Here is a 12,052-nt window from a genome sequence, read left to right on the forward strand (position 1 = left end):
CCATAACTCTTTTTAAATATTTTGGGATGCAAATTTCCAGCAATCAGCCAACATGCTGGAAATAGTCCAACAAAAACCGCAACAAAGTTGTCTGGTGATATGTGAGCATGGTCACTATTGCCAGCTCACCTTACACTACTGGTCTGTATGTACATTTCGCTCTAATTCTCAGAGTTGTGTGCATTCAGATGTAATTATTTATTAGGGACTGTAATTTGTTAATATTCATTTGATGTATGGTAAGCAGAAGTGTCTGGAAGAGAGGAGCATCTCATGTCAAACCCTCATTTCATTTATGACCAACCTGCCAAGTCAAGAGAAATGTTGCTGGTGACACACCAGCAGGTCGCTTTTCAATTATTTTCAATTATTTTGTTATTGGTGGGGTTACTCCGTCAACTGGTCAACACTCCCACCCACATCGCCGGACACACCCTTGACCCACTCTTCACTTCAAGCAACCACATCTCATTCAGCCACACCTCCGAACTCCACTGGACCGACCATCACTGCGTACATTTCACCTTCAAGAAAAACACCGAACACCACCGCACCCCTCTACCGCCTCAACGCCGCTGGGGAAAAGTCACCGAAGATCAACTAGCCAGCACCCTCGCCAAAAACCCACCACCCGACCCCACCGACCCGGACTCCGCCGCCATCAACCTCCATCAATGGATCCTCAACTGCGCCAACATCCTAGCTCCACTCAAGAGACCCACCGCCAACCAAGGAAAGAAAAAACCAGCCTGGTTCACAGACGAACTAACCACCTCCAAACACACCTGCCAGAAACTCAAGACAAAATGGATCCTCGAGCGCACACCCGACAACCTTGCTACCCTCAAGGAAGCCAACCGCAAACACCATCAACTGATCCGACTCGCCAAGCGCTCCCACTTCACAGAACGCCTCAACAACAACGCTCACGACTGCAAAGAACTCTTCTGCATAGTGAAGGAACTTTCCAACCCCAACGCCAACGTCAACGACGTCCCTCCTTCCCAGGAACTCTGCGACGATCTCTCCACCTTCTTCTACCAGAAAATCGCAGACATCCACGACAGCTTCAACACCTCACCTCCGCCAGACCCCAACCCCAACAACTCCTCCCACGCCTACCGCATCACCTCCTGGACTCAAGTAGACGACGCCGAAACCCGAAAGACCATGAACTCCATTCACTCAGGATCTCCCTCTGACCCCTGCCCACATCACGTCTTCAACAAAGCCAACGCCACCATCGCCCCCAAACTCCGCAAGACCATCAACCTCTCCTTCAACACCGCCACCTTCCCGGACAGCTGGAAGCACGCAGAAATCCAACCCCTCCTCAAGAAACCTAAGGCTGACTACAACGATCTTAAAAACTTCCGACCGATCTCCCTCCTCCCTTTCCCAGCGAAAGTCATTGAGAAGATCGTCAACGCACAGCTCGCCCCTTCCTAGAAGACAACTCCATCCTAGACCCCTCTCAATCAAGTTTCAGACGAAACCACAGCACTGAGACCGCACTCCTCGCTGCCACAGATGACATCAGACAACAAATGGACAACGGCGAAACCTCAGCCCTGATCCTCTTGGACCTATCAGCCGCTTTCAATACAGTCTGCCACCGCACCCTACTAACCCGTCTCCACGAAGCCGGCATCCAAGACAAAGTCCTCAACTGGATCTCATCCTTTCTCTCCGGCAGAACCTAGAGAGTCCGACTCTCACCCTTCCGCTCCAAAGCCACCAACCTCATCTGCGGCGTCCCCCAAGGCTCCTCACTTAGCCCAACGCTGTTCAACGTCTACATGGCCCCCCTCGCCCAACTGGCCCGCCAACACAACCTCAGCATCATCTCCTACGCCGACGACACCCAGCTCGTCCTCTACCTGACAAAAGACCCTCTCACCGCCAAAACCAACCTCCACGAGGGACTGAAATCCATCGCCGAGTGGATGAGCAACAGCCGCCTGAAACTTAACTCCGACAAGATGGAAGTCCTCATCCTCGGGCGCACCCCCTCGGCCTGGAACGACTCTTGGTGGCCCACCACCCTCGGCCCCCCACCCACCCCAGCCAGCCACGCACGAAACCTCGGCTTCATCCTCGACTCCGCTCTCACCATGTCCAAACAGGTCAACGCTGTCTCCTCTTCCTGTTTTAACACCCTCCGCATGCTCCGCAGGATCTTCAAGTGGATTCCAACAGGAACCAGAAAGACGGTGACCCAAGCCCTCGTCAGTAGCAGACTCGACTACGGCAACGCACTCTACACAGGCATCCCAACAAAAGACATCAAACGACTCCAACGCATCCAGAACGCATCCGCCCGCCTGATCCTCGACATACCCCGCCGATGTCACATCTCCCCCCACCTGAAGGACCTCCACTGGCTCCCCGTGGACAAGAGGATCACCTTTAAACTCCTCACCCACACACACAAGGCACTACACAACACCGGACCCTGCTACCTGAACTCCAGACTCAACTTCTACGTTCCCTCACGCCAACTACGCTCTGCCAACCTTGCCCTCTCCATCGTCCCCCGAATGCAGCGCAAGACCTCTGGCGGCAGATCCTTCTCCTACCTCGCCGCCAAGACCTGGAACTCTCTCCCCACCTCACTACGCCAGACCCAGGACCTCCTCACCTTCAGGAGACTCCTCAAGACATGGCTCTTCGAACGATAGCAGCAACAGCCCCCCCCCCCAGCGCCTCGAAACCCTAACGGGTACATAGCGCGCTTTATAAATCTATTGATTGATTGATTGATTGATTATTTTGTTATTGGTGGGGTTTGAGAGGATGGAAAGCCTAGCGTAACCCCCTTTGGCTCTCCAATGTATTGGGAGCATATTTTGAAGATCCTGACCTGGGTGTCCATGTAATAGCGTTCCTTTGACCTTTCTATGTTGATCTTAAAGCCCGATTCTGAGTGGCATTGTTCCAGCTGCAGAATCAGGGCATATAGCTGAGGTGATTGAGTCTCTGACTGTGATCATTATGTCATCTGCAGACATTATTAGCTCACGTTGATCTCACCACATCTTGACCCCTTGTATGTCTTCTCTTCACCTAACTCAGTGGCGTAAGAAAGGCCACCGCGGCCCCAGGGTGCCTAGGGGATGGGCCCGACTGCCAGGGAGCTCCCTCAGCACAGTACACTGTGCACGGGCGACAGGACCCTGTCTGGGTCCAGGGGGAGAGTGCCACCTCCAGGGACTTCGCAAGGAGGCCCCATCAAGTTTTGTTGCACCACTGCCCTAACCGCATTAAACAGTGGTTGCAATGTGAGGGCCCATGCCCTGCGCAATACAAAATGCCTCAAAGGAAGCTCCATTCACGCTAATATGGACGCTGGTGAGTGACAGCTAGCAAGCGCCCAATGCAGGAAGCAGTGCCCGAAACTCATAGTTGATAGCAGTCGCTGTATCCACAACCAAGTGATTCTATAAAGCTCCTTTTCGGCATCCAATGTGAGCAGCAGGAGGTAGTTGCACTTTCTCTGGGAGTTCTGAATAATAAGAATGCATTTTTTAGTCATGTCTCCACATTAATGACCAGGTTTAAGACCCAACTTATCAGCATTGATTAGATCAGAAGAATTGTTCCGAGCCAGGCCACCAAAATGGTTGTTGAGATCTTAATATCAATAATTAAGAGGGAAATGGGCCTATAGGAGGCACATAGCGGGGATCCTTCCCTGGTTTAGGGATATGTACTGTAGCTGCTTCCCTCATTGTTTTGGTTACGTCTCTAGTGTTATTGAATATTACATAGCTTGGCTAATATTCGGCCAAGAGAGGTTCAAAAAGTTTTGTGAAAGATGGCGGGATTCCCATCTAGGCCTGGGGCCTTACCCAGTGCTTTATATGTGGAACAATAAGTGCTGGGCACTCCTCTTGCGACCACTGCAGCTTGCACCACCCATTGCCCCTGCCAGCACTGCCAATGCCAGTACCATCCCACCTAGTAAGCATCACACTCCTCTAACTGTCACAATTCAGACTATTCCAGGCCCCCAAAGCTATAAGAGTGAGTTGGGTGGCAGTTATTAGCCATTTTTAAGGTACATTTAGTTAATAAACTACAGTTGTAGTGTTTTCTCCAAATTAGACAAACAGCATCACCATGTGGCAGACCGTCATAGGTACTGTTGTTGACAATTAAGTGCCGGTGCCGAGCACTGGAAACCACTAGCTCAAATTAAGCACTGACCTTACCTTGTCTCAGTTTATTCGTAGCACTTATCTCCTCGGCTAGTTCAATGGATCCTGTCATTTCTCGAGTCCACTGGTAATTTGTACTTGAGGTGTCTGCAAGCAAATACCAATTTGCTGTGAAGTAATATACAGAACTTTCTGAAGGTATTGCTAATGTCACTGTCAAGCCTAACTTACACACCTGTTCATCTCTGAGTTTATGTGCTACTTCAGCTGTGATTTTTGCCTTTAACTGTGATGTTAATATTTTCCCAATCTTGTTTCCTGTGTTTCCTACTAGAGTATTTTTGCATAGTATGCATTAAAGTATAATCTAGCGCATACACCTGCGCACACATTGCTAAAACCTGTAGCCAGACCTTCTTCGAGTTAGACCTTTTGTGTTTCTTTCAAGAGAGGCTCTCCAAATACTCCCCCACCTGTGATTTAACACGTCTCCTATGTATAACTGTGGATATAAATGTTCCTCTTTGCACCACTTCTAGCGTGTCCCAGAGAGCACATAGAGAGACATTCAAGGAATCATGTGACTCCATCTAGTGTTTAATCTCATGGCTATCTGGGGTCTGAGCACTGGGATTTGCGGGAGAGATTTGTTTAGTAGTTAATGACAGAAAGGCGGCACTAACTTTTCATAAATCAGGCCCTAAGTTTATTGGTTGCCCTGCAAGTGTATGCTAATTGGTGCTTAGTCTAACCCGGAAATGTTACCTATGCTTATGTCTTCTATATCTGTGCATAGCCTAGGTGATAGGGTGAAATCATCTAACCTTGTTTAGAACTTGTGGATTACCGAGTAAAAGTTATAATCTAATTCCCCTATATCCATATACCTCCAGCTATCCACATTCTTCAAATTCACATTTGACTAGTCTACCTCCAGATGTTTTATTCTGAGTGCGATCTTTTACAGGGTCTAGCACAATGTTCAAATCCCCCCCAATAAGAAATTCCCATTGCATCAGGTCAAAGAGACCCCTGATATGATAGCTTAAGCAAAGGCCTCCTGCCTTACATTGGGTACATACAGGGATACTGTCGCATATGTTTGTTCTCTTGTACGGGCCACAATTCCGAGCCTTCTCCATGCCGTATCCCTGTGTATATTTAATATTTGCTCCTGGAAGGTTATTACAGCGTAGTATTGAGACCCTTGCAGTTTTCGTACCCGAGCAGGCAAATACTCCAATTTCATCTTACCTTGATATGTTTAAGAAGATGTGGCTCCTGTAATACACAAATGTCGCACCCCATTGATCCCAAAAAACGTGAAATCGCTTACTGTTACTGTAGAGAGTTTAAACCCTAAATGCTTACATTTATTATTTTAATCATAGCCTACCCTTTTACTGCCAGCAATGGTTTGATATGGCAGCACTGTAAATCATAAATACAAAGCCCTTGTTGCAATCCCTTTCTCATGCCATCCAAAGATCAGTCTAGGTCTGTTGCTCTGTTGGTCGGCCAGCCCTCCCCTATTATCCCCTCCTTTAAATCTCAAAAGCATCTCCAGGGTTAGAGGAGACAGCTAGTGTGAAGAGGAGCTGATGTGTTGCTGAGGTGTTTCTTTTGGTTAAACTACAATAAACATTTGTGTAAACTATTGCTGGTCTGGATAACCACTCTACATGCAGCTTTTGTGGCTTGCTCCATCTTATTTGTGGATGGAGAGTTTCTCTTTATGAGCCCCCTCACTAATTTGCTTTGGGTTCATCTCTGCTGTGTCCTGTGCCACCCATTTCACAGCAATATGGAGGACTGAGTGAGTCACTTTGACTGTTCTGAGGGCATAATTTGGGAAGTCCAAGAAAATGTTAACCTGAAAGGATGGGCCAACTGGTATTGTGTGTTTTGGCGTCATAGGAAATCTGGGTTCATGTGGTAGAGTAATAGCTGCCAAATCACTGACATATACAGTTTGCGGCCTTAAAAGCCCACTGAAAATGTTAGCTTAATGGTTTCCTCCTTCTCATCCAAAATGTGGATTTATTTTATCAGGCATGTGGGGTCCAGGAGCATGTGCCCTGTGTGCTCTATGAGTTCTAATGGGTTGGTCATTTAGTCTATTCTGGACATGGCGGAGGAGCTAGTGTATATGCCAAGTTGTCTGATTCTTCTACTCCCAATGGAAAACTCAGATGTTCACTTTTTTTCACCTGTACCTGTTTTCCAGATCTTTAGCACAATGTCCTCCCAGGTGATCAATCTGTTGCAAATGTGGTGAATCTCCTCCAAGTGTTCTTCCATGGTGGGTTCCAGCTCATACATGCTTGTGCCCACTCCTCTAACTTCTCTTTGCACTTCATTGAGGTATTCCTTGAAATCTCTCCTTATCATGGCCACCTCCTCATTTATTTCTATTAGAAAGTGCTGATGATAGTCATGCTAAATGCTCTTCATGTGGGGTTGCTCATCCTCTTGTTCCGGGGATTGTCTAGATGGGTGGTGGGGGGGGGGGGAGTAGGGTCTCCGTCTCTTATCCAGCTTTTGTCCTTTCACTGTCAACAATTTCTTAAATGTAGACTCTTGCCTAACTCTATTGGCAGCCATCTCTGTCCCTTAGACTTGATCTCACGGTCTACCTACTGTGTCTGAAATAGGAAACCACCCAATGCAAATCTAGTCAACCCCCTGGCTAAGGTGACCTTCTCTAGGTGTTATGAAGCATACCTGTCCCTCCAGCCTGGTAGCGCTCTATTCTATAATGGGACAGACAAATGTTCTTTAGAATAGCCCTCCCACTCCACCACAAGATCAACATCTGCGTTGATACCACAACTCTGTAACCTCTGTTCATTAAATTGACTTTCAGTGCAGCATCAGGCAATGCCCACCCATTCAACTGTGCAGTTATTGGACAGTGGGACTATTGAGGCTGCGCTTAACATCTTTTGCTGCCCTTCTCAGCTATTTACTAGGTTCCCTCCGGGCAAGGGAAGCGTTTGTACCCCAAGTGAATCTCTCTGAGGTAGCATATGCTCCCCACTGGTCTGCTTTGTTGCTAGAAGTGGTCTAGCACCAATCCTGTGCGGGGGTTGGCTCTTCACTGTTCTCTTGCAGCCTCATACACCTGATCTAATTTGTCAGAGTCAATGTTGATGGGCACGTTGGCCAAAGCACTCCACAGGGTCTCAGCGTTTAGAGATGCTCCGGCAGCAAGTCCTCGACTGCAGCAAGTCCTCTCTAGTTTCCAGCTTCCACTGCTGCCACATGCCACAGGGAGCCCAACTCTGCCAGCACTTAGTACACCCCACTCTTCAGCGACCAGCTGCCACCTCTGGCAGTAAACCTCCAGCTGCCACTGGCAGGAAAGAGTTTTTACTGTTAATGTCTGGCTCCATCTGCATTATTTGGCTCAGTCAAAATAGTTGCCACTGCTCCAGGCTGCACTTCACTCTGCAGCTAGTAATGTCACTGCCGTATCGCTGCCAGGTCCAATCTGTTGCTCCACCTCCCTGATATTCCCAGCAGGAGAACCCACTCCTTTGCAAGGTCTCCATCTTCAAGGGCTCTCCAGTGGCAGGCCCCAGCCCCTGCCTACCACACCAAGTCCAGAACACCACAGGGATCTGCCCCTCTGTCAGTGTTGAGCCCTTTTCTGGGCCTCGGGGGTCATCCACCACTGCTCAACAGCAACAAGTCCTCCACCAATTACTTTTGGCTCTAATGATAATCCACTGCTCAGACATATATATAGCCTGCCGCCTCAGGCCACCTTAGTCCTGCATCAATGTCACCAACTATTTCCATGTTGCCATGTGTTCACTCTTCTCCTCCACTGCCAAGATGCCTATAAGGAAATGTAGGAGGCTGGCCTGGTTTGTAGTGGGTGCCTTGGGTACTTACACCTTATACCAGGTCCAGTTATCCCTTATTAGTGAAATGTAGTAGTGTTCTAGCAGCTTAGGCTGATAGAGGTAGCTATAGCAGAGTAGCTTAGGCTGAACTAGGAGACGTGCAAAGCTCATGCAATACCACTTACAGTTACACAGTACTTATACACAAGTAAAGACAATACTCAGGGCCATATTTATACTTTTCGACGCACAACTGCGCCAACGCAGTTGTGCGTCAAAACATCTAACGCCGGCTAACGCCATTCTGAAGCGCCATGCGGGCGCCGTATTTATTCAATGACGTTAGCCAGCGTTAGCCGGCGGAGCTGCCTGGTGTGCGTAAAAAAAAATGACTTACACCAGGCAGCGCCGGCGTAGGGGAAAATGGAGCTTGGGCGTCAAAAAATGGGGCAAGTCAGGCTGAGGCAAAATTTTCGCCTCAACCCGATTTGCGCCATTTTTTTTTACTCCCAACCCCCATTGAAATGACTCCTGTCTTAGCAAAGACAGGAGTCATGCCCCCTTGCCCAATGACCATGCCCAGGGGACTTATGTCCCCTGGGCATGGTCATTGGGCATAGTGGCATGTAGGGGGGCACAAATCAGGCCCCCCTATGCCACAAAAAAATAATAAAAAATACTTACCTGAACTTACCTTAAGTTCCCTGGGATGGGTCCCTCCATCCTTGGGCATCCTCCTGGGGTCGGCAAGGGTGGCAGGGGGTGTCCCTGGGGGCATGGGAGGGCACCTCTGGGCTCCTTCCGAGCCCACAGGTCCCTTAACGCCTGCCCTGACCAGGCGCTAAAAAACGACGCAAAAGCGGCTGGACGTCATTTTTTTTGACCCGCCCACTCCCGGGCGTCATATTTGCCCGGGAGTGTAAATACGGCGCACATGCCTCGGAGTCATTTTTTAGAAGGGAACGCCTACAATGCATATCATTAACGCAAAGTAGGTGTCCACGCTAAAAAATGACGCAAACTCCATGAACTTTGGCGCTAGACGCGTCTAACGCCAGAGTATAAATATGGAGTTCGTTTTGCATCGAATTTGCGTAAAAAAAAAACGACGCAAATCCAGCGCAAACAGAGTATAAATATGCCCCTCAGTGTTACCAAAAATAAAGGTATTTATTTGGGTGACACAGTACCAAAAATATCTTAGAGACAATACTCCTTCTGGATGTAAGTATTATATGCAATATATACACTAGACACCAAAATTAGATAAGTAAATAGTCATAGAACAATGCAAAGAATAGGAAATGCTATAGAATGCAATGGGAGAAAATGGGTCTAGGGGCAACACAAACCATATACTAAGAAAGTGGAATGCGAATCATGAATTCCCCCCTAAACAAGTGTAGTGTGTGCAGAATAGCTGGGAGAGTAAGACTGCAGTAAAGGTAAGTAAATTACCCCACCCCAGAAAAACAGGAGTAAAGTACTGCAAGTTTCCTTAGGACACACTACACCCCGTGATTGGGATTTTGCAGCAGCAACCAAGTCTGCAAAGAACAACTGCTGGATTCCTGGACCTGAAGACCTGTAAAGGAAGTGGACCAAGTCCAGAAGTCGAAAGAAGTTCCAGGAAGGACAGGAGCCCCTGCCAACCCAGAAGAGGGTGCAAAAGAAGAGTCCCCGGTTAGTCGAAGACTGCAGGAATACACCCTAGGAAGATGCCAACGGGTTCCTGCATGATGCAAAAGATGTCCCACGGCGTGAAGATCGTTGCAGATGAGATTTCGTGTTGGAAGTCGCCAACAAGCCTTGGATACGACCAAAGTGTGTTTTGCATCAAAATGGCGCTGGATGAACCCAGGAGGGATCTGGGGGCCTGAACTCTGTGTGAGGAGGAAGAGAGGACTCTTAGCACTTTAAAGAGCCCTCAGGATGCCAGCCAGCACCCCCAGTAGTCACAGGATCCGGGGACAAAGGAGGTGCAAAACTTGGTTGATGCAGCACAACAAAAGAAGGTCCCACGCCACTGGAGAACAACTCAGCGAGTTTAGCATCGCAGGATGGAGTGCTGGGGACCTGGGCCAGGCTGTGCACAAGGGAATTTTGCAAAGAGTGCACAGAGGCCTCAGGAGGTGAAGAAGACACAGTACACAGGGTACCATCGCTCTCACGGAAGGCAAGGTCTTACCTCCTCCAAATTGCGTCAGCAGGACCTCAGGACAGTCTATGTTAATGATGTCCACCCTCTGTGTCCTTAGGAGCACGCTCGTCACTGTGAGAGGAGTGAAAGGGTACCACTCGTTGTCTTGGAAGGTGCCTGCTTGGAGCAGGGGAGTGACTCTGTCACTCCACGGGCGATTTCTTCGGCCCTTCTGGTGCAGGATGAATACAGGGAGTCCTCAGAGCATGTACACCGTGGAAACTGTTGCAGTTGCTGACTTGGAGCTGAGGTTGCTGAAGAAAAGTATTCTCTTGTAGACACTTGCAGTTACAGCGTTTCTTGGGGCAGGCTGTGGTTGATCCGAGGTCAGAGGAGTCTGAAGTTGTTGCAGAGGATTCCTGAAGGAAACTTGCAAGCAAAATCTGAAGAGAACCCACAGGAGAGACCCTAAATAGCCCTGAGAGGGTGATTGGCTACCTTATCAGGGATGGACCTATCAGGAGTGGTCTCTTACGTCACCTGCTGGCACTGGCCAATCAGAGCCCTCCAGAGTGCCCCCACACCTTGCAAAGCAAGATGGCTGAAGTCTGGGACACAGTGGAAGAGCTCTGGGCACCAACCCTGGGGTGGTGGTGGACAGGGGAGTGGTCACTCCCCTTTCTTCACGTGAAGTGAGTACTTGGAGCTCCTGGCACCCCAATGCCCTGGGTACCAAGGTACCATATACTAGGGACTTATAAGGGGGGTCCAGTGTGCCAACTGAAATTGGTAAATGAAGTCACTGGCCTACAGTGACAGATTTAAAAGCAGAGAGAACATAAGCACTGAGGCTCTGATTAGCAGAACCTCAGTGACACAGTTAGGCACTACACAGGCATACGCATTAGGCCACAAACTATGAGCACTGGGGTCCTGCCCAGCAGGATCCCAGTGAGACAGGCAAAAACATACTGACATGCAGGTAAAAATGGGGGTAACATGCCAAGGAAGATGGTACTTTCCTACAGAAAAACCCACTTCTTTGCAGGAAAAGGGGTAGACCGGTGGTGCTAATAAAGTCAAAAGCCAGGAAAATTAAGCAGAGCTCTCATGCTTGCTCCATTTGCGTTCTGGCCATGCCCCTAAAAGAGATGTGTGTTCAACAAATCGGAGAAGCGTTAAGGCGGTCACCTGAGTGAAAAAGGCCTGCTGCCTTTAGACTGCTTATCCTCCACACCTATGGTCCCCTCACTCTGGGTGGGCTAAGACTCACCAGAGACAGTGAGTTTGTCCACAAGATTAGTGGGGGTACATGATGGCTTTGTAAGAGATGCAGCTGGTTTGGAACATGGCAGGCTGGCAAGGGGAGCCAGTGGTGTCCCATCAGGATGGTGGTGATGTGATCATATTTTTTCCACCTTTGGATGAGATGTGTTGTAGCGTGTAGGATGCCTTTTAAGGGGTGCCAGTGTAGAATCTAGAAGGCCGTAGAGGAGGGCATCACCACCACTCAGATGTGAGAGTACAAGGGCTTGAGCAGCAGTTCTGAAGTCCTTTTCTGGAAGAAATGTCCTTTGGTTTTTAGACAATTCTTTCCTTCAGGGTGAGGTTGGTATTCAAGATGAATATAAGTGACTTTCAGTGAAAGTTGAGGTCCAACTCAATCAAGGTAAATGTCATTGAGTCAGGTTTGTAGTATTTTTTGCTTGTTCTCAGCAAATAACATATATTTTCCCTTTGTTGTGTTGAGCTTCACCTAGTGTTCTGTGCAAGCCACTCAACTGAATTTCAGGTGTTCAGATGGTGAGGTGACAATTCCCCAATCCCGGTGAGGACTAACGTGACCGCGATGAAGAGTATATTGTCCTCTCACAAGTCCTCAAGGGGAAGGGGGTTATGAG

This window comes from Pleurodeles waltl, chromosome 2_1 (assembly GCF_031143425.1).
Source record: "Pleurodeles waltl isolate 20211129_DDA chromosome 2_1, aPleWal1.hap1.20221129, whole genome shotgun sequence".
In the NCBI taxonomy this organism is placed as follows: domain Eukaryota; kingdom Metazoa; phylum Chordata; class Amphibia; order Caudata; family Salamandridae; genus Pleurodeles; species Pleurodeles waltl.